At 33.7% G+C, this 27029-nt stretch overlaps 1 protein-coding gene across 1 annotated transcript in view; it reads left to right on the top strand.

Annotated features, from left to right (window-relative positions):
• The window catches only part of NBEA (neurobeachin), a 754131-nt gene that overhangs the window by 324704 nt on the left and 402398 nt on the right, over window positions 1–27029 (top strand). The window lies entirely within an intron of this gene.

Raw genomic sequence — 27029 nt, 5'->3', positions numbered from 1 at the left:
AAGAGCATTGTCATTATTTCTCATATTTGTTAACAACCAGAATTAAAATAGAATTGGAATGACTAGATCATCATTATTGTTTGTCATCTCACTTTTTTACATTTGACAACATGACAGTTGACATGATAATTATCAGGGTGGGGGGGATAAAGAAGGGATTATAGGTTTCAATTATAATTAAAATTAGGCCTTTATTGCTACCTTATGTTACAAATTCTTCAATGATGTAATGTCATTTAGACATTAAAATTTCAAATAATAATTAGAATAATGAAAATGTGTATGTTCAAAATAGATTGCATGATTACTAAGAATCATTAAATTGTCCAAATTTTATGCTGTGAAAAACAATATACATCTATTACTGGTAAACCTCCCTGACTAATTGTACAGCTACCCCAAATGAATAAAAATATAAAACGGGTTAGTCTTTTTAAACTTACCTAGTAGGTTCCATTCCTTAGATTTCATTTCTTCCAGCCTGTATCCATAAAGAAATGATTAGGTCCAGTTTTTCCTGTATGTGTTTGTTTGTTTGTTTGTTTGTTTTTCCCCCTGTTAACCAGAATGAATTTTAGTTCAGGAACATCTGAAGAAAAATGCATCACTGGCAGGAATCCTCAATGGGATTCAAACTTCAAATCATCTCCTGCAGGGTACTTGAAAAATTTGTTACCTAATGATTAAGCCCAAAGTTCTAGAGAAATTCCAAGAAATCATTTATAGGCCTTGAAGTTTCATATTGTACTACATCTTTTAAATAGCTTTTAAAGAGTGTATGAAAAAGAATAATTTGAAGTGCCTTCTTCCTTAGCCTTGGGTTTCCCTGCAGTTCAGAAGAATATAGAAGAATGTAGCATTAGGGTCCAGTGTTTTTGATGGCCTCATCATCTAATCATAGGTTTAACATTACTCATTTGCTGGCTCCATGAATTCCTGCCATTAAGGGCCCTAGAGATGAAACTCTGCCTCAGATATTGATTGAAAGGAAGAGTGAGAAATTTAAGCTCTCTTTGCAGTGCACTTTCTTCAGAGGTTTCAGTGAAGCAGAGTTACAAATGAAATTGCTAATTTTTATATTTATGGCAAATATTATAGTTTACTGTGTTTGCATATACACACATATACATGTATGTATATATGGATGTGTATATGTCTACGATTGCTAAGTTCATTGTTACTCATATAAGGGAAAAAATGTGTGTTCACTGAAGATAATTATTTGGTTTGGTTTGGAAAGGCTAAAATCCATTATATCAAATGCTTTCTTTTCCTCTAAACTTTTGATTTAATACTATTTTCATATAATAGAATGATTTCCATATAAATAAACATCCTTTATTTCAGTGCTAAATAAATGTGAAATTTTAGAAGACTCTCTTAGAATTATCAGGTAAAAAATTTGATTGTCCTGAAGATATTTCAAACATTTGAGTTAAGGATAGAAAAAGTCTAAATAATTCTAGGAATTGACTCAAATTCCTTTTAGATGATGTGCTAGTTATTGCTAGTTTTCACAGTTGTTTAATTCCCAGCTACCACTTTTTGCTCAAAGTGCCCTCAAAATAGGCCTTTGGCAAAATAGTAAGACTGTACCCTCTAGGGCTATCCCCTTTTATGTTTTCTACCAAGCCAGAATGTTTGCCACACCACTACTAATGTATCTTTAAAGCTGCACTTTTCAGAGTTGCATTAATATTTCACTTTCATAGTCTGCTTCTTTAAAAAGACACTATCAGGTATGTACTATAATAGTGTCATTATTTAAAAAAAAAAAAAAAGTCTCAGCAGCCATCTTGAAGAGCTTACATCATTTCATAACTGGTGATATATTTTCTTTTCTTTTTTTATAATAATAGAATCTTAGTTTTCAAAAAACATAAGTAGTTTTCAACATCTACCTTTGCAAAATCTTGTGTTCTATATTTTTCTCCTTCCCTTTTCCCCTCTCCCTTCTCCTAGACAGCAAGGAATGCAAAATAAGTTAAACTTTTCAATTCTTCTAAACATATTTTCATATTTATTCTCCTGAACAAGAAAAATCAGATCAAAAAGGGGAAAAAATGAGAGGGAAATAAAAGCAATAAACAACAATAACAAAGGTGAAAATATTGTGTTGTGATCTACAGTCTCAATAGTTCTCTCTCTGGATATGGATGTTTCTTTCCATCACAAATCTATTGGAATTATCTTGAATCACCTCATTATTGAAAAGAACCAAGTCCATGGTAATATGTTTTCTATAATGTAATTTAATCCTTAGCTAAATTAGGTCTTCAAAATAAATTATATTTTCTAGCTTATTTAAGTTTGAATTTTGTTTCTTTTAATAGGAAAAAATAATAATATCATGGAGACCTTTAAAAAGTAAGATCTCATTTTTATAGACTGAGTAACTAAGACTTTAAAAAGGGAAGAGAAATGCATCTTTTGTTTTCTTTTAATTTGCTATAGCAAATTAGATACTGTTATGCTTCTTATGTTGGAAATTCCATGTTAACAACTACAGATTAGTAAGGATGTCAAATTTTTTTTTCTTATCTGAGCTCCTGAATAAACTTACTTTTGCCAGCAGCTCTTCCAAAGTATGGTCTAAATTTACGTGAAATATCACATTACAAATGTCTGAAGGTACATGTCATGGATAATTCAGTTCATATGGACAGCCTTTTAAACTCTGAAGAATATGCAATCAAGTCAGTTTCCCAAAGGAATTTTATGTCTCTGTGGAAAATATAATAAGTTTTAAAAAGACTCCTGTGGACATAGTATGTCATTTGGATGGAGTGGGAGATGGGAAGGGGAGGAGAAGGCTAATTTTGAAACATTATTTTTGGTCTTATGGAGAAACCTTTGGCATTATCTCCATTTTGCAGATAAGAAAACTGAAGCTTAGAGAGGTTAAATGACTTAGCAGTTGTATAAGTGTAGACAAGTCATTTATTCACTGAGTCAGGATTTCTATTGTTTGTAAATGGGCATTATAATTCCGTTAGTATGTACATGGAAGGGTTGTTGGTATCAAATGAGTTATCTTGCTTTTTAACCCTTTAAGTGCTATTGAAATAGTAACCATTATTATGATTCTTATTCTTATTTTTACAAATAAATACTTTGCTTAAGTCACTAGACACAAAAAATAATATTTTTTCTTATTTAGTTCCTTTTTTCTTCTCATTGAGTATTATGTGGTGAATTGTTTGTCCCTCCTCACACTGTAATACTTTCATTTCTATAAACATTACCAATTAAGAGTTGTAATAACTAACTCAGTGAAGGGAAAATTAGATTGCCTCTCATCTTAGAAAAAATTTATTTTCAAGGAGAACAATTAGGTTGTATAGTTGACAAGGTCATTGCTTCATCAGTTAGTCTTTGTTTCATATCGTGCTCTTTAATGTTTCACATTATTAATACTGTCCGTAATGGAATTTTTTAAAAGTATAATTTGGGTGATTGGGCTAAAATTTGCTTCCCTTCTTAGTGCATTTCCTTTGATACATAGCAGATATGGGTTTCATGTAAACTTTTTTTTTAAGTACTATAATAGTTTCTAATTATTTCCAGATTTTTTTTTTAAGGAAGTTCTTTTTTAGAGGTACTCTTAGAAAAATTGAGTAATACTATCCCATAGGATTCTTTTAAGTTTTCATAAGTAAAGCCTTAGCAGATGTCATTTGAGTTTTTTCTGTGCCATGTATGTCAACAAGAAAGGTTTTATGATATGGTAAATGTTATATAAAAAGTAACGTGTCAATACTCGTTTTTTAGCAGCCTGAAAGCATAAGATATACAAATAAATATTTAATTGTATTAATATAACTTCATTCAAACCTAAATGTAACAAAATAATGTGACAGTACATTAATTTTTTAAAACCGTGCATATAAGTTACTAAGCAGTTACTTTGTGGTTTTCTTTTACTGGAATCTTTCCACCAATCATCTGTATTTTTAAATAAAAAGATTTTCATAATTCACCCTTCATTTTGGTCAAATCATAACCCTAGATTTTTTTAAAGGCATTTACGAAAGAACCCCAATTATAAATCAAATCTTAAACATTTAAAATTTTAGATTATTTTCTCATGAATATGTTATTTACCTTGTCATAGAGAAAGAAGTGAAAATTGAGAGAACAGTAGACAAAGGAAAATTGGTTATCTATGGAGATTACACATTGCTTGTGGATAGTTTTTATGGCAAGAACTCTTGGTCATGAATGTGATGATTAAAAAGGTTCAAGAGAGTTAATCTTTGATTAATATAATAATTTTGTTAATAATGCCAGCATCATTTGGCTGATTCTCTCTTATCCAAGGACCATTACAGCATGAACTCATGGCTTATGTGCCCCATTGAAAGGAGGGCATTCCCAAAGGTGGCAGTCACCTCTGAGTGATTAAGAATTAAGCAGAGAATGAATATTATCATAAAGTTCTGGCCTTGAACTTTTATTATGTCATTTATTTCTAAGTTACCATCAGCCTTGGACAATCTATTCAAAGAATTTATCCCCACCTAAACGTGAATAGCACAATGATAGAGAAGAAGATAGATCAATCTTCAAAGACCACAGTCTTGAAATAAAGATAAAAGTTAAAAAAAAGGGAAATCTCAATCTCCCCTAAATCATTAGTAATTAATAATAATTTCTTTAATTATTTTCCTTTTGAACCTACTATATATATTAACAATGCTAGTATCAATGATATTTTGAATCCCAAATGTAGTACCAGATTTCTATCCTTTGACTTGTGAGTAAATAAATAACATGTCTTTCTTTAAATTATATGCTCCAGCAGAGGATTTGCTATAGAGTATATTCAATAAACATTTAAGTTTCTGTTATGTGCAAAATACTATCCCATATTGTATTAAATTGTATAAATCATCATGAGAAGAAATGTCAAATTACATTAAACAGTTGCTAGTTGAGAAATTACCACTTGCCTAGCACTATTTAGGGAATAGGAGAAAATTTGTGGCGAAATTGTCTTCCAAGAGTTTGTCTTAGACAGAAAATGTATAGACATAAAATAAATTAGATATAAAATACAAAAAGACAATGTATAATTAAATAATAAATTTACAAAAAGTCTGATAGGCCATAGAGAAGGCAGGGATGGGAGATTAAACTGGAGTTATAGAAAGAGTAAAATTTTACATAGGCCTTAAAAGATAGATAGTAATCATATAGGCAGAAGACAATAATGGAGTATGCTACAGGTGTGGTGAACAACATAAGTATATTTAATTCAACAACAACATCTGTTAATTAGTCAGTCAGTAAACTTATTTTAAGTTCTTCCTATGTGCCAAGCATTGAACTAAGACCTAAAGATACAAAGAAAGATAAATGACAGCCCCCTGCTTTCAAAGACCTCACTATTTAATGGAAAGAGATAACACATAAAACAAGCTGACAAGCCTGAAAGAGGAGAATAGTGGAGTGGGAAGGGAATGCTGTGAAGGTCTAGAGGAATAAAGCCAGGTGAAAAATGATGAGACAGCTTCCAGACACTTTCTTTAAATGGAGAATCAGAGGAGTTCTTTATTATTGTTCTTTCCAGTCAGAGGAAACAAAGATTCTCAGAAGTAGGGGGTAATGAGTTGTGAATTTCAGAATTTAATGTGATCTTGTAGGATGATGAGATTGTGGCTGGTCGTGGATGAAGTCTAGAGATGTAGTCTAGAGATGTATACCAGGTGGGAAATTATGAGAAGACTGTCCTGGGTGCACTCGTTAAATGGAGTACCTGCACTGTGCTGGTTTCTGTGAGAATACAAAGGCAAAAAGTGAAATTGAACAGAGCTTATACTCTACTGGGTGATATGTGTAACATAGCTAAGTGAATAAAAGATCATTTGAGAAATATAGCACTAAAAAACTAGGGAAATAAGTGATAATAAATAGCTTTACAAATTGGTCATTATTTCACAGGATTCAGTTTCTATTTGGGGAAGCTGTTTCCATTTACATTTCATAATTGTGTAAATTGTTTTCCTGTTTCTACTTGCTTTTCTTTATAGAAGTTCATATTCATCTTGCTATATTTCTCTATACTCTAATTTTCTTCATATATTGAAGTATACATCTGTATAACACAATTTTAGTCATTGCCTAGTCAATGAACATCCTTACAGTTTCCAATTCTTTGCTATTACACATTGCTAGCATATTTTTTTATACTTGTAATCTTTCTTTTTTTATTATTGACCTCATTAGGGTATATTCATAGCAGTGTTCAAAAAACTTTGGATATTTTAGACACTTTTAAAATTTAATTCCATTTGTTTTTACAGAATGTTTGGCCAGTTTATATAGCTCCACTAATAGTGTATAAGTGTATCTGTCTTTTCACATTCTCTCCAAAGTGAACTATTAACATTTTATGTTATTTGACCATTCTAGTTCCATGCTGAGAAGCTTTTAGTACCTCTCAATTTCTGGGATTATTGCACATCTTTCTTATTATAAGAAATCCAGATGAGTGGCCATATTCTGTCTTTCTCCACCCTTTCCCTGCACTTGGACTTTGTACCCCATGCTCTGCCCATGTTTGAAAATTGTCTCCATCATCTTTCTCTGTAAAGTACAGGCTAGCTCCCTGGAGGATCTCAGGGTCAGCCAGAGTCAGGATAAATCAAAGTCCTTGGTCTTTAGGGGAAGAAATGAAGGAGGCAGGCAAGCTGCCCCAAGGCTTGCCAAAGATGTCTCCTGCATTCTGGAGTCTGGAGTCTCTAGCCTCTCTCCTCCTTGTCCTGCTGCCAGGTGACTCTGCCCTCTTTCCCTTCACCTTCCAATCCTTGCCTACAATTATCTTACTACCAAACGTTCAGCCACCAATGGTGAGGAGAGCCATCATCCAAATATATGCTAATAGAGCCATTGTCTCACATTGAAGAGGTAGCCTTAAGTGCTCTTGTCTAATTCAGAGATTCAGCCCTCTACATTTCTCCTTTGAAATACATCTCTTATTTTTAAGTGTCAAATTCATTTGTTATCTCTTCCATGAACTCTAATCTTTGAAGCTAATGGCAAATTTACCCCCTTCAAACTTCTCATATCACTCTATTTGACCTCTCCTATTAACATTTTAATGCTTCTTAAAGTTACCTCTGTATGTAACTTATTTTATCCTCCACTATCCATATGCACAGATTGTACCAGGGGTTCCTGACCTTTTTTGTCACTGATTCCTTTGATAGTGAGGTAAAGCCTGTGGACACCTCAGAAAAATGTTTTGAAATGCATTAAATAAAGTAAACAGAATTACAAAGATAGCCAATTATATTAAAGTTATTAATTAAGGAAAAAATCAAGTACACAAATCCCAGTGAATTTGCACTAGAATATATGATCCGTGAAGCCTGATACTGCACTAGAATATATGATCCGTGAAGCCTGATACTGTGCTGTTAACTTAGCTTTATATGCATAGTGACTAACACTGTACATGGACCTAACAGGAACCTATGAAACACAAATTGTGTTAAATTTGTAGAATGATCTATCTGGTGCCTCTCCATTTAAAAGTCACTCTCAATAGAATATCTGGAATCTTAAAATATCCTTCACTACTCCATGTATATGAATCTGTCCAATGTATTTTTTTTCATGAGGCAATTGTTGTGAAGTAGAATGAGTGCTTGCTGTAAAATCACAAGACCTAGATTTTTAGTCTGTTCTGATACTACCTTCTAGGAAATCCAATCGACTTGTCATTTTTCTTCCACCCTCTAGATTTGTGATTGGGAAAATAATAATAACTTCCTGCAATTTGGTCTTTTCAAATTTAAATTGTAGAATACTCAAGTTGCATACCTTATAGAATGATTGTAATTCAAACAGTGCCTGGCACATAATAGGCACAATATAAATGATCGCTATTAAATGTAAGCTATTCAACTTCTTGTGGAGATCTTATTCTGTAGGAGTTTTTATTTTTATTTTTCTCATATTAAATTGTAAAATTCTTCAGGAAGAGGACATGTCTTCTTTTTCTTCTGGAAATGCCAGCTGGTATTGTGCTTTTACACATAATGGGCTTCATATAACATGGAAGTTGAGCATTTGGTGTTATGTAAACAAAAACAATTAATCTTAGCAGTTGATTCACGAACCTTCAGATCTTTTCAGATTTCAGCATTATTAGAATGAAGAATATTTTCCATACCCTGTGAACATTGAATCATATACTATCTTACTCAAATTAAAAAGTTCCATCTCTTAGACTAACAAATCTCAAGATTTTTAATGTTTATGTTATCTTGACCCTTCACTTATATTACTTTGATTCAACAAACATTTGCATTGAAATATAAGAATAGCTGCTCTAATATTTTTGCTACTGGTGCTGCCTATTCTTAATTATTTCCTAATTATCCTGTAAATAGTTTATTTGTACATATTTGTTCATTATCTCCCCCTTTAGACTGAGCTCTTTGAGGCCAAGAACTTTCTTTGTCTCTTTTTGTATTTCTAGTACTTAGCATAGTGCCTTCTTGTCATGTAGTAGGTGCTTACTAAGTGCTTATACACTGACTGATTAGCAACTAGCATTAATACTACTACCCCATAAACTTATTATGGACATTCTTGTTTTGTAAATTTTATAACACTGTGTAAAATTAACTTATGCCATTGTTGCTGCTGTTTTGACTATGATGGTCAATTCTGGCTTCTTGAAAGATTATATATTATGTAAATAATAATGTATTAGAATTGAAACTACAAAGTAATATGTAAATATAAAATATCAATATTTTATTACAAGTTTGCATAGAATTTGCTCACATAATTTTGTTATTTTGAGGTGATTTATTGTTGGAATTGTAATGGAGCGATGCTATATACAACCTAAAAAGAAACTTGAAAATAGTATGGATATAATTGTACATATAATGTCCAAATATTCAAAGAGATTTAATATTCATAATTTTATTCAATGCATTATTACCATAATTATAAATTTTCACTTTGTGGTGACTGGAATTATGATTTAGATGAAAGAATTGATTCAGGAAAAATCTTAGCAAAAATGAAGACCTTAGAGCCACAAATTATCTTTGTTGCCTATTGCCTAATGATTCAGGTTGCAAAGGTAAAAACAACATTTAAGAAATTAATAGCTAGCCAAAAAAGTTAGTGACTGATAAGGGGATTTGGATTTCTGAATTAAAGTTTATAATAGAGGGTTGACAGATTGCTTGCCAAAGATGGAGTATACCTAACAAAGGCTGATTAAAATAGATTCAGCAAGGGGTTTTTTGGATTTTTTTTTTTTTGCCAGATCTATGAAAAAAATTGAAAACTTAAAATGATGGGAAAGGGAGAAGACTGATTATTTATATTCCCTAAGTCAGTCAAGACTTTTTATATTTTTATTCTTTATGTATACTTAAGTGCAACATATACTTACGTGCAACATATTACATGTTAGATACATGTTAATATGCTATTTTATTTATGTATTAATATTTATTAAGTATCTACTATATGCCAGGCAGTGTGTTAAAACATTGGTAATACAAGGAAATGCAAAAACGATAGCTACAAAGAAGGAAGCATAGCATCTAAACTCAGAAATACACAGGAGTCAAAATCTGAAAAAAGGCCCAGTGGTAAAACCTGTGGCCTCATAGTTTGTTTCCCAAAGGTATAAGCAACAACAACAACAAAAAAAAAAAAAAAAACAGGAATTAAAAGATCTTAGGACAAAAGAGAAAATTTGACCTCAGGTTTGAGACTTAGGAGGGAATCCATGACTGGACCATTGCTCTGATTGAGTACTCTTTAATCAGAAAAAATCATGTAAATAAGTAAAGAGTAAGTAAAAGAGATGGGGTGGGGGAAGTAAGGAACTGCATTATTATATATATTACAAAAGGTTTATTTATGTGAGGAAATGAAAAAATGGGGTGGGAAATCATGATGGAGAATATTTGTGTAAAAGTCAAAAGGAGGAGAAAAATGGAAGTATTTTGGTCCATATACCACCTGAACAGAATGAATGGATGTTTGCAAAACAGATTACAAGCCTGACATAGAGGAAGACTGCCAAAAGTAAAGAAGAAAATAATTTATTTATTTTTTCCTTCAGAAGATGGAGAAAATAAGAGAAAATTTTCTCCTATGCCTCCTCAGTAACAGGAATGAGCTTGTTGCTGGAATTCATTTATGTTCCAGCATGGAATTTCCAGATGGAAACTTTTGCGGGGAGTGACCACTATATGCTAGAGTTGGGTGATAGTGAAGGAAAGAACTTGACGTTGTCTTACATGTATTCTCAATATTAGGAAATTAAGTTTCAGAAAAACTTGAGCATAAAGATGGGAAAGATTTGATGAACTAAAATGCTTTGGGGAAGTCTGTTCAAGAAGACTGGAAGATGCCTAATAATAAAATTCTCAAGATAAAAAGGAAAACCATTTCCATGAGGAGAAATAATGGTATCTGAAGAGACCAATATGGTTGCACAGAGACTTTCACATATCACCCTAAATTTTTTTACATATTTAGAAAACAAGGTCAGGTAACAGAAGATGAAATTAAGTGTATAATATGGTCTTGTAAAAATAGCACCAGGAATGCCAAACATCTGAGTGTACTGAGCCTGATAAGAGAAGAAAGGACAACTTGAATGTTTTTAAGCTATATTGAAAAGAAAAAAGTAGTATCAAAGAAGAGATAGAATCTTTGCATAAGGTGGTTAGACTAATGACAGCTGACAATAGGAAAAAACAAGTACAGCTCAACTCATTTTATTTTTGTTTTTTGATGTTATTTATTTGTTTGGTTTTTTGGAGTTTTTTTTTGACACAGCCGAATGACCTTTGCATTGAAAATGACAAGACAAAAATTACCAACGATTTGACACTCATGATTTAAAAAAAAAAAAAAAAAAAAGTCACCTGAATCAAATAAGCTACATCCTAGATTCCTGAAAGAATTGGCAGATATGAATCTTTAGCTAGTGTCAGTGATGTATGAAAAATCATGGATAAGTAGTAATAAATTGTAATGTTAATTTTCAAAAAGAAAAGAAAAAGAACAGACTCTGTAAACTAATTCAAGAAGAAAAAATAACTGGTCCTCCTGACTTATGTGCAGGCCAGTACTGTTTCAACTCTGCCATCTAGCTGCCCCTCCAGGGGTAATTCTGTAGAATGGTCTGTTAGGCATTCAAAGGTCTTGAAAACCTAGTGCTCTCCTTCCTTTCCAGTCTCCTCCCAGCAAGTACTTTCATTCAGTGACACTGACTTTGTAGCTGTTGCACAAACAAAACACTCCATATGTTGGCTTCTGGCATTTTTTTTGGCTATCCCCCATGTTTTCTCTGCTTGGGTCACTGACCTCCTGGCTTTCTTTAAGTCCTCCCTTCTTCAAAAAGCTTTCCCTAATCCCTCTTTATTCCAATGCTTACCTTCTAATTTTTTTTCCTAATTATACTATATGTAGTATTTTTTATCTTTTATTTTTTGTATACTACGTGTAGTATTTTTTATCTATTTATATTTACCTGTTTGTGTGTTTTCTCCTCCATTAGATTAAAAGGTTTTTTAGGGTAGGGACTATCTTTAAGCTCTTTTTATATGCTCAGAGTGTTACACAATGCCTCATTATCTGTATTAGGTGCTTATAAATGTTTATTAATTAATTGGTTGAATTCTGTAAGAGTCCAAAACATTCTAATATCATCTACCAGAATTCAAGCATAGCTAAGTAGAAGATAGTGACTGACTAAATTTGTTTAAAAACTTTGCTGTATGAGCTATTATAATGGTATAGATGTCTTGATCCTAGTGCTATACTTATATAACTATACCTATATCATATTTTGGGTGAAACTTATATTTTGATTCTTAAAAAAACATTCTCTTGAATATTTTAGGACAACAGAAATATGATCAGGTTCTTGACATCATTGGAGAATAGAAAGATTCTGCGATAGTTGATTCAGTTAGCTTTTTCATCTTTAATCTATTTTTGTGAAAGAAAAATTTAATTAAGCATATTCCTTAGACTCCTTACTATTTGTTAGCAGAAGAATTCTGTATATCAGGGGTTGGGCATGCCATTACTATAGGCATATTCTTTACCAGTACAGATAATTATGCTTTTAGTCCTCAATGGACAATCTTCTTGGTTTTTCTCTAGCTGGAAAAAAAAAAAATCCATCACTGGTGAGCCTGTGGACCAATCTTTTGGTGATGAGAATCTCCAAGTATAACCATAATGCTGAAAGACAAAGCACAAGCTATGTATTACTGGGCCTGTGCAACAAGCATTTATTAAGTATCTAGTGTATGTTAGGAAATAAGTTGAGAAGTATCTAAGAGACGTAGGTGAGCAATTCAATGGTTTTAGAATCCAAGAGAAAACATGAGTGATCAGTCAACACGTATTTTATTTACTATATGCCAGGCACCATGCTAAGCCCTAGGAATTTAGATAGAGGCACAAATAAAGACAGCCCCAGCCTCTAAGAAGCTTATCTTCTAATTCTGGAAGATAACACATAAAAGGAAGCGGAAGTGAGGAATGGGCCAGGTAGAGGAAAGCTAAAATGAAGTCAAAAGAAATGAAACTTAGCTGACTTTAGCAGCTCTTCAAATGGAGCATCTGGAAGAAAGCATCCAACAGAGGGAGATGCCTCAGAAAACAAGAGTATTTCCAATATGTGATTTACTGGACTGCAGTAAAGCTTCAGATTATTAATAAGTTTTCAAAAATTAGGATGTAAATCTTCTAATGATGGAAATCACAGAAAAACTATTGGTTATTAATTTCTTGTTAATAATTAGTAAAGATATATTTGTTGTACATGTTTTGTAGCCACATTTTAATCATGGACCTTTCTAAAAGTTCTAATATTTCTTAGACTAACTTTTGTAACTATCTCATGGAATTGTTTACTATCATCTTAAATAGAATTTAGAGAACTGTTTTGAGTTAAAAGCAAATGTTGTGTGCCCATAAAAATCAAATCCAGCTTTGTTTTTTTTTTTTTTAACAAAATAAGTCTGAAAACCTAAAGCATTTTCCATAATTTATTCATTGCAAATTCTCATTTTCTGTTCTAGTTATTTCTCGCAGATGTTTCTTCAAAATATATCAACTAGCAGCATCCTATGCATGTAGCTAATCTATATTTGTATAGAATTCAGTTTTTAAAACAGTATGTTTAAAACATTTTGGATTTTATCTATTTCTATTATATTCATACATTTATATTTACAAATATGGAAGGAGTTGAATTTTTTTTTGGTATACTTTAATTTGAGGTCCTTTAAAAATACAAATTTCATAAAATGTTCTATTGTGTAACAGTCAAATTTGTTTTATTTTTATATCTACTTATGGTTTCCCTGTGTTTTCTAAACATAGTTATGATTTCTCTATGAAATGGAAATTGATTTATTTTAGGAGAACAGACTTCAAAGGATCAAAGAAAGATTAGGTAGAACCCCAGACCAATAATCTTAGCAAAATTAGCAGAGGGAAAACATGGGAAACTCAAAAAATAAATGCTGAATACACAGACAACTCTGATAAGTAAGAAAGTATGATAGTCTCAAAGAGATTGTTTTGGATGCACAGGCCAATATTAAGCAATGTAGATTTTTTTTTTTTTAAAGCTGTGTACAGAAAATAGAAAGGAGAGGTAACTAGTTGAATCAAAAAAATATGACACAGTTTCATCAGAATAGCACTAGTTTTAAAGAACTGCATGAACTGGCCAGCAAAACTAAATATATATTTTAAAAAACATAAGAAAAATTGATATGGGGACTTAAAAACAATTTTGGGGGAAAAGGATGAAAGAATCAGTAACCATTTGTTAACTGCCTGCTACATACCAGTATTTATTAGGCACTGAGAATACAAGGATAAAAAAGAAATAGTTCTTTCTGTCATGGAGCCTATGGAGTCAGGGAAGACAAAAGAGGTACATATATGCATATACAAACAGAATAAATGAAAGGCAGTTTAGAGAGGGAAGGCATTAATTTTTTAATTAATTTTTTAAGCTTTTTATTTGCAAAGCACATGCATAGATAATTTTTCAACATTAACACTTGTAAAACCTTGTATTTCAAATTTCTCCCTCTTCCCCTATCCCCTTCCCGTAGATGGCAAGTAGTCCAATATATGTCAAACATGGTAGAAATATATGTTAAATCCAATATGTGAATAAATATTTATACAGTTATCTTGTTGCAAAAGAAAAGTCAAATGGGAAAAAAAATGAGAAAGAAAATAAAATGCAAGCAAACAACAAAAAAGTAAAAATGCTTCGTTGTGAACCACATTCAGTTCCCATAGTCCTCTCTCTGGGTATAGGTGGCTCTCTTCATCACAAGATTATTGGAACTGGTCTGAATCATCTCATTGTTGAAGAGACCCACATCCATCAGAAGTAATTGTTGGAATCCTTACTAACTGCTAACTAATTAGAGTTGATCTAATCTTACAAGAAGATTTTGGCCAGAACCTGAAACAAGGTACTAAGTAGAACTAATTAATACAAGGCTTGTGTTCACACCTTTACTCATTGGAGTTCACAAATATGCCAGCTTCACAAAGTAAACTTTCTAACTTCAAGGGAGTTCACACCTCCCTTAAAGCTCTTTGGGCCAGAGAGCACTATGGGAGAAAACCCATAATCCCATTCTCTCAGAAGATTCACATATAAGGCGAGACAGCCATTCCAGAATACATTTTTCCTCTTGGCTGGCTGGTGGCAGACAAAGAGTTTTCAGAGGATAAAGCTACGAGTGGAGAGTTCAGTGTACAACCAGATTCATCTTCATCTCACACCACTGTAGTTGGTGACTAGGCTCCCCAGAAGGAGACAAGAGAGACATTCCATCTCTGTGTTGGTTGGATGCTGAAGAAAGCAGAGGCAGAGGCTGAAGGACAGAACCTTTGGATTTGGAGATATTCGGAGGGCCCTAAGCTAAACCTGCTGTGTTTTGAGAAGAACAAGAACTCCAACATTTGAACCCATACCAAGTAATCATCTTATAATCTTGTTATTAAGGCATGAAGAGTTAGGGAGATCAGGCAAGGCTTGATTTTGAAGATGATTATTGATCTGAGATTCAAAGTAAGAGATTCAGCAAGGTAGGAGAGCACATTCCAGGCCCAAAGAGTGCAAAGATGTGGAAATGAGAGTTGTATAGTAACTCAGAACTGAAACCAGTTGTGAGGAAGAATAAGAAGACCAGTTTAACTATATTGTATATTGCAGAGGATTGAGTAATGAGGTTGAAAGAACCATGTTCAGCCCAGATTGTGAAGGACTTTCGAAGTCAAATAGAGGAGTTTTCCTTTAGCCTAAAACTTTAAACTGCAGATCTCAACTCCATATGGGGTCATATAATTAAATTTGGAGGTTGTGAAGTTATGATTGATTTTTTTACACCTATTTTATATACCTGTATACTCAGGATCACATAAAACTATTTAGGCTAAAAAGGGGTTACAAATAGAAAAAAAAAAATTTAAGTGCTGCTTTAGCCTAGAAAGCCATTAAAAAGTTTTCAAGTAGGGGAATGACACTTAAGGGAAATCAGTCTGGAGCTATGTGAAGGAAAGGATGAAGAGAGGAGAGATGTCATAGAAACCAATTAGTAGGTGATTATATATAGTAGGTTGCTATATAAGTAATTGGAAGGGAGCTGATGCAATAGAAGATATTAAAACTTGGCAACTGATTGAATATTTAAGATGAGCAGAGTAAAAAATAGAAGATGATTCAGAGATTGAGAATATAGATAATGGATAAGACCTGGACAGAAGTAATAATATTAATATTATAATTTTTTTTACATATAGAATATATATTATATATTATATAGAAGTTTATAATATTAATAATAATAATAATGAGTCTCAACCTTAGACCACATGCACAACAAAATTAAAGATTCAATAAATAAGCATTTATTAAGCATCTGTATACCAGATACTGTGTTAGAAACTTGAGATGGAAAGACAAAATCCCAAGCGTTCTTGCCCTCATAGAGCTGACATTTTATTGGGAAAAAATTTTCATGCCAGTTTATAAACATAAATATGTATAAATACCTATATATACAAAGACAAGATATTTAAATGAGAATTTTATGTAATTTTGAGGAAAGAACCAGAATTTGCATGAGGCTTGTATGAAAGTATATAATTGTGAGGAAAAGAGGATGCCTCACCATCAAGACTTCCCCAAGTCTCTCCTGCCTGACTTCCAGCTTCTCTTGACAGTCTCTTAATGTTGTAATAAAAGGAGAGCATTTCTGGCCTGACCTAAGTGCCAATTTATCATACTAGTCTTCTGCTACTGAGTTGAGGTGAGAGGGCTGCATATGATCTCATTCCTTCCAACTCACTGATCAAAGTGGGGAATCTAGTATGCTTTTTGCTCTCCATTGCTCCCTAAAGTACTCCTGCCACTATCACTTTTATTTGAGGTTCATAGAATCCACATAATCAGAATTCTGGTAGCTATTATTTATAGACCATTAGGATACTCCCCTTTCTTCCTCAATAATTTCTATACCTAGCTTTTCCCCAACTCCTGCCCTCAGAGTAAAGGTCTTAAACAAAAATATTGATACTCCCTCAAACATCTTAACCTTAATTTTCTTCAGCTTACTCCCTTTCTTTGACCTATTTTTCCACCATGACTCAGCCACATCATTGTAAGATAGTCATGCTCTGGATTTTGTCATCATCCATAAATGTACCACCTGCATGTTCAAAAATTACAAAATCTCCTAATCAGATCATTCTATTTGCTTTCTACCTCTCCCTTTTGCCTTTTATTTCCAAACCTTGCTCTACATGTACACCGTAATGCCTGATACTTTGACCTTTCAGTTCTTTCTCATTCCCTCATCTATGCACTAGCTACTCTCTTGTTTTCCGGATCCTAACTCTTTGTTAAATATTCAACTCTGCATTGTTCTTTTCAGTCACTTTTCCCCTTATCATGCTTCTGATCTTGCTATTTTTTACCTTATACTTCCATCACTCACATCATCCTCTGTCTTTGCTCCTACCATGTGCTGCAAAAGCAGGTAGAGAAAATTACACAACTGTTCTAATTAAGTTCACTACAGATTTATGTGATACCAACTGGGCCCTCATTACTACTAGGCAAAATGTTTGTGCTTCCCTGATTAACCAGCTATCCCACTCACCATAGCAATTATTCCAGGATCCTTTTCAAATCCTCCTTCAAACTTCCCATCTCTATCCCTCACCCCACCCTCTTAGCTGAGAACAACCATGCCTCATATTAATGAAAAAAAAAAAAAAATGAGGCCATTCTCTGATAGCTTTGTCTTCTCCTTTATTTCATATCACCCAGATTTCTCTCTCACTATTTCCCCCTTCATACCTTGTCTCACATGAAAAGGCAGCTCTTCTCCTTACCAAGGTAAACCTTTCTGCTTGCATAAATGAACTCATTTTAGCCTGTCTTTTCCAGTAAATCATCCCTTCTGTCATCCCCACACTCACTTATCTTCAGTCTCTCCATTTACAGGCCGTTTTACTGCTACCTACAAAGATGCCCATATCCATCCTCACAAAACCCTCATTTGATTGATCCATCTCTGCCTTCATTATCTCTGTAGCTTTTTCTTGTTAAATTCCTTGAGAAAATCATCTAAAATAGGTGCCTTCACTTTACCTCTGTCTCTTCTTAACTCTATGTCGTCTGGCTTCCAATCTAGTCAAACTGAAACTGTGCTCTTATCCTTCTTGATCTCTCTGCAATCTTTGACAATGTGAATCATTCTCTTTAGTTTTTCTCGGATAGTCTTCTCTTCTCATGGTCTTCTCTTTTACATGCTTGCTCCTCACTATCCTTTGGAGGTCAAGTCCACTAATACCAACTAAGATGCTTTGAGCCCTCTTATGTTTGCCCTTTATACTATTGTATAGCCCCCATACATTCACTTATCATCTATGCTAATGGTTCTCCTATCTGTCCAGCCCTCTCTATTGGCTTCCAATCTCTTTATAATTGCCTGATATACACCTTCAAACAGGATGTCCTGTAGATAACTTAAAATAAAGATACTACAGCTCCTTTTCTTTTCCCCAAAATCATTCTCAATTGTATATTTATCTGTTATTGTCAAAGATGCCACCATGTTTTCAATTAACCAAGCATGCAATCTTGACTCTTCACTTTGTTCACATACCCCAGGTACTTTTTTTCGATCTGTGGCCAAGGCCTCTTCATTTTACATTTGTGATGTCTCTCTTATGTGACCTCTTCTCTCCTGTGTCATCCTCCCAACTCACTAAGTTCTAGTGGCTCCCTGTCACCTTCAGAATAAAATATAATAGCCTTTGTTTGGCATTCAGAGCTCTCCATAATTTAGGCTTTCTTCCTTTCCAGTCCTTTCATACCTACTGTTTCACTCTTCCTCCTTTAACCCCTCATTCTTTGCTCTAGTAAAACTGATCTTGCTGTTTCTAACACAAGTTATTCTACTTCTTGGCTCCAGGATTTTTCCCCTATTGTATCCCTGCTCCTGGAATGCTTTCTCTCCTCATCTTTGCCTCCTGAATTTCTTCCCCTTTACTCTTAATTCTAGGACCTTCTCTCTATTGTTTGTTTCCAGTTTAATCTCTGTTTATTTTGTTTGTACTTACTAGTTTACATGCTTTTTTACTTGTAAATTGTGAGTTCCCTAAGGACTAGAAATGTTTTTTATTTGTCTTTGTGTCCCCAGCATTTAGCATAATACCCAGTATATAAAAGGCATTTAATAAATGTCCATTGACTGGCTGACTGATTCTTGTAGGAAGCTAAGGATTCTGGAGGGAAAAAAGACAGATGTAGTGGAAGATATGCTTTCCAGGCATGGGATACAACCTATGAATGACATATAGAAGGCTATCAAAATAATCCTATTTGACTGAAATGTAGAATGTCTTAAGAAAAATAATGTTCATTAAATCTAGAAAAATCTGTCTAGGATGGAGTCAGATTGTGAAGTGCTTTGAAATGCCTGAGAGTTTTGGGTTTGTGTTTTTTTTTTTTTTACATTTTTCCTAAAGATAACTTGGGAGCCAGGCATTCTCTTGAATAGGATCTGCTAAAGTAAATATACTTAAAGAAACAAGATCATTTACGAAGATATTGCAGGAATCTTAAGTGAGAGTAAGGCAGCTAGCTGGTAGATGAATAGAATGCTGAACCTGCAGTCTATATATCCATTTTTGCCTTATACAGTATCTAGTCCATAATAAGTTGATTATTTTTAGTTGATTCAGTCACATGTGAATGATCCACATTTATGAAACATTTTCAAATTAAAGAGGGATTAGTCTTGTACTTCTTGACTTTGAGGGCAGAACTAAATACAAAAATAGGATATATAAAGAGGCAAATTTGGGTTTTATATAAAGAAAACCTAATTATGAGAGCTATCTACAAGTAGACTGGACTGCCTTAAGATTCCTCTTCACTGTACTTCTCTGTAAGAATGGACTGGATGACTACTTGTAGAATGTGTTATAAGTTAGAAGTATCAGACATGGTCCGCTGCTACAAGGGAACAAGACTAAAATATAATTGTGAAATATTTAATAAAAGAGTTAATAATAACAAAACATGTTACAACTTTACTACAGCAATATGCATACCATAGGGGTCTGTATGTAAAATTTAATAGACTTGTTTCTGCTTGAGTTGGATACTACTTTTATAGGAGATTCAGTGATTGGTTGAACTAAATCTCTCAAGTCACTTTAAATTTTGACATATAATTCTGGGATTATTGATTTCACACACTAACTCTTTACACAAGGCAATCATATACATATAATCTTTATAGGTAGAATTGAAGAGGGGACCCTGAAACTCTGAAAATCCTTCAAGGAGAAAATCTCCTTCAGCTCTGCCTCAATAAGAGACCCTGCCCCAAGTCCTTCTTCCCTTAAATGAATTTAAGTTTTAACTGCTTGTGGGGGGAATGAAGTGGGTTATGGTCCTTTAAGAAACTGTATTTCCTATTGATTTGTGATTCCATTCAGATTCCCAGCCCCTCCTAGCTGAGGCATATCAGTCCAGGATGCCAGGGCCTTTAATTCACAAATCCTGGTCAGAAGCATCCCTTTGAATTCCAGTAGGAGATCCAGGTTTGTCCTAGCCCCCACTGGTTCTGATCTGCTCCTGTTATCCCAGTCCCCATTCTGACTTGCTTGGGCCTCCCTGCTCAGGCTTCCCAACACCCACCAATACAACCAATATAATAAGCTTCCATCAACTAAGGTCTTTGCAGATGGACCTTGGTGGCTTACTCAGCTGCCAGGTCTTTCTGTTCACTGAGAACTACATTCTTAGTGCAAAACTCCATTTTCCATAGATCTGCCCACTAGAATAATATTCTTTTCCAGTGTTATCCTCTCCTTATCCTCACCTATTTTCCTAACCAGACTTTATTCCTCTCTGTCAGGATTTCTAACCTTATTTCCAGTTCCTATAATAAATCTCTTTTATCAATATAGTTTTTCAGGTCTGTAAATTCCTATACAGAGAACCTCTGTGCCACCAAAAGGGAGTCCCCAAAACTCCCTACCCTTGCGCCAAATCCCAAGGTGTTACAGAGGAGCCAAACCTTTCCCTTTGGTTCCCTAAACTCTGAACCTGCCACTAGACCTTATCATTTAACTCCCTGACCACCAGAAATCCTAATTTCATTTTGGTTTCCTAAATCTAAAACTCATCAGAATGATAGTTATTATTATATACATTGTGTATATAGAGTTTTTATTTTCATATAAATTGAGAAAAATTCAGTTTTATGTCCTACATAATATTGATTCCCACTATTAGTTTTGTTTTTTTTTTTTTTTTTAAGTTCTGGGGATAGAGTCCAGGAAAATTTTATTTCAAGTCCAGTCTGGACAAATAATACACCTTTCTGTGACTCTCAAAGTATATGTTGGAACAGTTGCTGATTAGCATCATTTAAGCAGTTTTTTTAATAGAACTTCTCTTCAACAATGAAATGACAGGCCTAGTGACCCCTCCTTCTAACTTCTTCCCCTCAAAGTACTAATTAGATCCCTTAGACAATTATAGTCATATTATTTATGTCCATGAAGCATGCATAAGCTAAATGTTAAATGTTTTCCACATGAAACAGAAGAGTAAAATAAAATCCTGAGATGTAAAACATTTTGTCTTCTTTAGTATCCTTGTCATAAAATCTCAAAGTTGAAAGTTATCTCAAAAATAGTTTTTGTCATCTGATATTTATTCCTTCTCAGAAATGTTGCTTAATTTCAAACTGATAAATGCATATTTTCAAGATGTCTGAGCAAAAATAGATTTCTTAGGATCTTAAATATAAGAAGGTACAAGATATGTATTCATCTCAAATGATTAGGATAAGATGGGCTGGTCCTTTTTTTTGTTTTTATTTTGATTGTATATATGAATATATGCGTGAATGTGTGTGTGTGTGCACATGCTAATTTATTTCAGTTTTTAAAGAAAAGTTCTGGGCCTGAGATTTCTACAAGTTATCTATCTTATCTATCAAATCCTATCTTGCTAACTGTGATTTTGAGGAAGTGTGTGACTTTCTTTTAGCCTTAGTTTCTTTATCTATAAAATGGAGAGAAAATCTTCCTTAAAGAGTTGTTAGGAATACCAAATGAAAAAATATATGTAAAGCACTTTACAAATCTTAAAGCATTATGTACATAATGACTATTTTGTAATTTCAGCTGCTAGTTTTATTATCTTTTACATTTGACAAACCTAATGTAAATTACACAAAATTAATCTACTTAAAGAAAAATGTGTATCATAATCTAAATTTACCCAGTTACTACATTATTCTTTGATAGGTGGGGACTTTAATATGTATATTTAGTTAGGCTATAAGAAAAAATGAAATTAATATCATAATGTGAAAGAATTCATCCTCCTCTTCCCACTACAAAAGGTCACATGTAATAGAATGTAGAGGGTCAAATGTACTTGAAACAACAAGGTGTTAACTCAGTGGAATTGAGATAATGATTCTCTAGTTTACATGTATTTAGTACACAGTATAGTTCTATAAGATTGACACCTAGTCTACAAAATTGACATCTATGATGATGTACTTAGAATATATAAGAGCTAAGAGATCTGAGAGGGAGATAGCCAGAAAAGACAGAGGACTGGAGGCTGGAGCCCAGCCTGGAAGACAAAGACCCTTGTGGTAGCTGTCCTGTCTCATTTACTTCTCCACTAAGACCAAGGCCCATTTGGAGGACCTCCAGAAAGCTACCCCGGACATTACAATAGAAAACATAAACTTAATTCTTCTTAAGCAGAACTAGAATAAAAATTGAAAGTGTTGATGAGAATTTCTACTTCCTACCTGCTGTTTTAAAGGTATTTCCTTTCTGTGTTTGATTGGCAGACATCTTTTACCACCATAAAACCATGGCTTTTGTATTGCCCTTGCTTGAGGTCCTAAAAATCCGCTTCAGCCAAAGGAAACAAAAGGAGGTAGTGCCAGATCTTCTTTAGTTACTACACACTTTTTGCTCCCTGTTTGTTTCTAGCTTTGTAGTTCTGCCTCCTTACTTATCTTCCCAATGTTTTTATATCATATGTATTTCTTCATTTTCTACGAATATGAGATGAAATGGAATAGTTTTACTTTTTTTTTTTTTTTTTTTTTGCTTTTGTCATTAGATAATATTTTCCAAAGCCAAAAAACCACATTAAATTCTGGTATAATTTTTGTTAATTTAAGAAGTTGAAAAAAATTGTATTTGTCTGTGGTTCTTTTTAGTTCATGCCCTAGCTATTGTATTGACTATAGTAAAAAGCAATTTCAAACAAATGCTTTATGCTTAAGACTCTATAATAGCTACAAAGTTTAAAATGTACACTTTATTTCTACTCCAAAAGATGTATCAATCAATTTAAAACAAACTTCAAACTCTTATTAAAGTTGGTCTTCTCTTGCATAATACATATATACGGAATACTGGGTTTGGAATCAGGAAAACACGTCTTGTTGAGTTCAAATGTGGCCTCAGATACTTACTAGTTGTGTGAACCTAAGCAAGACACTTCACCCTGTTCACCTCATTGCTCATCTGAAAGCTCAATGTTGGTATAGAGATAGAATGGGAAGACAAGGTGGGAGAACAAGACCCCAAACCCCATGTCCAAAATGCAACAGAGGCTTCCATTGGGCCTCAGAATGCAGACAGATTCAGGGAAACGGGATGAGGGGCCCAGCCCCAGGGCCCAAGGCAAAAAACACTTGGGGCATGATAGCATCTGAGGTTACACCCAGAGAGACTTTAGAAATTCAGAACTCTGATGTCATCAACCAACAGAAAAGCAATCAGGATTACAGTTGGGAAGAATACAGGCCTTTTAAGACAACAAGACAATAGCCAATGCAAACAGCTCCAATGAGTAAAAGTGTGAACACAAGCCTTGTATCAATTAGTTCTACTTAGTACCTTGTTTCAGGTTCTAGCCCAAAACATCTCCTTGTAAGATCAGATCAATGATACTGAACCATGCTAAATTAGATAATTATTGTCTCTATCAACTCTAATGACTTAACAGTTTGTAAAGATTCCAACAGTTCTTCCAAAAGAAAATTCAGTAAATGCCAATTTGGTCCTTCACTTAATACCTGAGCCATCATATACATTTGTGATGCTCTGTGTACAAATTTATCAAAATAACAAGAAAAATAATGCAAGGATGGACATCGTCACAAGCCATAGAAAGCAACCTTTAAAGTCCTAGATTTTCACACTTCCTTTATTACTTCTTCCAAAAATCTTTTAAATCTCCTTATATATGCAGGCAAGCTTCCTTTGATGCTTTATTATATTTATATATATTTATGTTATTATGGATACTTTGAACATGAATTCAAATCAAGATCCCTTCATAGCATAGTCAGTAGTCTTCTTCACGAATTAATGTATAAAATTTTTGAAAATTTTTGTCATCTTTTTAGTGATGAACCTCTTAAATTTAAATTGATCTTTGAACACATGCAGAAATTATTTTGATTGACCCATAGTAGAAATTTGTTTCCAGATAACACAGAGGAAGGGGAAAAATCATATTAAGAGATGCACTTCATACATGAAGGCTATTAGGTCTTAGCAATTCCCAAGAGAGATTAAGTGACTTTTCCAAAGTAACACAGGTCAGATAGTAAAGCAGATAGTAAAGATAGTAAAACAGTAAAGCCAAGATGCAAATCTGCCACACTGTCCACTATGACTTATCTTTCTTCAATAAACATTTTTGAATGAAATATTGTAAACAAGGTACTCTACTAGATTATGGAGGTAGAGATGAGGAAAACATTATAATCCTCGTCTTTATTTTTTAATTTATTATAACTTTTTATTGACAGAACCCATGCCTGGGTAATTTTTTTTAAAACATTTTCCCTTGCACTGTTCCGACTTTTCCCCTCCCTCCCTTTACCCCCTGCCCCAATTGGCAAGCAGTCCTATATATGTTAACTATGTTGCAGTATATCCTAGATACAATATATGTTTGCAGAACTGAACAGTTCTCTTGTTGCACAGGGAGAATTGGATTCAGAAGGTAAAAAAATAACCTGGGAAAAAAAACAAAACTGCAAACAGTTTACATTAATTTCCCAGTGTTCTTTCTTTGGGTATAGCTGCTTCTGTCCATCATTGATCAATTGAAACTGAGTTTTCTTTGTCAAAGAAATCCACTTCCATCAGAATACATCCTCAAACAGTATCATTGTTGAGGTATATAATGATCTCCTGGTTCTGCTCATTTCACTTAGCTCCAGTTCATGTAAGTTTCTCCAAGCCTCTTTATATTCATCCTGCTGATCATTTCTTACAAAATAGTAATATTCCATAACATTCATATACCACAATTTATCCAACCATTCTTCAATTGATGGGCATCCATTCATTTTCCAGTTTCTAGCCACTACAAACAGGGCTGCCACAAACATTTTGGCACAAACAGGTCCCTTTCCCTTCTTTAGTATCTCTTTGGGGTATAAGCCCAGTAGAAACACTGCTTGTATCAAAGGGTATGCACAGATTGATAACTTTTCGGGCATAATTCCAGATTGCTCTCCAGAATGGCTGGATGTATAATCCTCGTCTTAATGGAATTTATAGTTCTTAGATCATGATACAATAGAAAGTTTGTTCAATTATAGATTTTCAAGTAAGAAGTAAACCATTTGTTATGTTACAGGGAGGTTTCTATTTGGGTATGAGTTGGACTGCATGGAAGCTTAAGTCCTTGCCAACTCTAATGGTCTTTGATTCTGTGAATTGAATTCTTGCTCTGTCCCTTACTTTATGACCTTGGACAATCAGATTCCTATGAGAAAGGTATTAGGGGAGGATTCTGGGGAAATGGCAGAGTAGTTCAATAGAGTTCAAACTCTTCAGATTTCTCCCACAAACAGAACAAATTTGCCCCTCATAGTGAACATAGACTAGTGGGGGGAAAAGACTTTAGACAGAATGGGGGTCCTCCTGGCACAACCCAAGAACATCTAAAGACCTGGACCGATGATTAACCCATGTGAAATGAAAACACCTCCTAATTAGCTCCACAGAAACACCAAATGGGGAATCCTGAGGCTGTCTGGGTTTGACTGGGAGCCTCAGCAGGGACCACAGAAACTTTCGCCTCCTGTACTGTGTACAGAGTCAGGAGTATGAGTCTGAGAAGACTGAGAGAACCTCAAATGATTAGGAATTCTAATCATTACTCATCTTTACTGCAGAGACATGGCCCTGGGTAAGGAAGAACCAGCATGCCCAGAGAGTTCAGAGGTAGTGGGGCAGGAACACTACTGGCTGCAGGCACTTGAAGGACAGAAGCTCTTGGTTTAGGGGTGCTGGGGCAGAGGAGAGAGCTAAAGTGAAGCTAGAGGCATCATCCCCCCTCATTCCCATGATTAGAAATGCTTACACTAATTCGTTTCATTTAAAAAAAAAAAATTGAACCAGCATAGAAAAAAGAATCTAATTATAGAAATTTACTATGGGAATAGGAAATATTGTGGTTCATCTTCAGAGGAGGGAACTGAAGTAAAAAAAAAAAAAAAAAAAAAAAACTGCTTCTTCAAAGAATAATGTTAAATGTCTTCCTGTCCAGAGAAAATGTATAGAAGAACTAACTCAAAAAGAATTTAAAAACCAAATGAGAGACACTGAGGAAAACCTAACAATAAAATAAAATAAAAATGGTCCAAGAAAAACAAGATTATTAGGGGAAGAGGGGGAGTTTTCCAACTAGAAAAGAAGAGTCTTTAAAACAAAAATAGAATTGAAAAATAGAATATTGGATTTTGGCAAGGGGAAGCCAATGAAGCTATAAAAGACCAAAAAATAAAACAATATAAAGAGTGAAAAAATTGTACAAAATATGAAACATCTTATAGGAAAAATAGTAGATAGGGAGAACAGATCAAGAAGAGAAAATTTAATAATAATTGGACTACCTAGAAGTTGTAACCAAAAATAGAACCTTGACATAATAATGCAAGAAGTAATCCAAGAAAATCGTCCTAGTGTGATAGAACATGAGAAGAAAGTAGGAATAGGAAAAAAAATCCACTACCTCAGAGTGATCCTTTGTGGGAAACACATAGAAATATTATTGCCAGATTTTGAAATCCCCAGTTCAAAGGGAAAATTTTGCAAGAAACAAGAATTCAAATATGCTGGAGCTACAATTAGAATTGCACAAAACTTATCAGTAGCCACAATAAAAGACTCTAGATCCTGGAATCATATAGACCGATGATGAAAATAACTAAATCTGTGGCCAAAAATATCATATCCAGCAAAATTATCCATAATATTGAATGAAAAAAAAATGGACATTCAGTGTGTAGTATCTTAATTTACATTTCTCTGGTCAGTAGTAATTTAGAGCATCTTTTCATATGATTAGAAATGGTTTTAATTTCTTTATCTGAAAATTGTCTGTTCATATC

The sequence above is a fragment of the Antechinus flavipes genome, chromosome 3, assembly GCF_016432865.1.
Source record: "Antechinus flavipes isolate AdamAnt ecotype Samford, QLD, Australia chromosome 3, AdamAnt_v2, whole genome shotgun sequence".
Taxonomy (NCBI): domain Eukaryota; kingdom Metazoa; phylum Chordata; class Mammalia; order Dasyuromorphia; family Dasyuridae; genus Antechinus; species Antechinus flavipes.
This window is presented reverse-complemented; position numbering and strand designations above follow the sequence as displayed.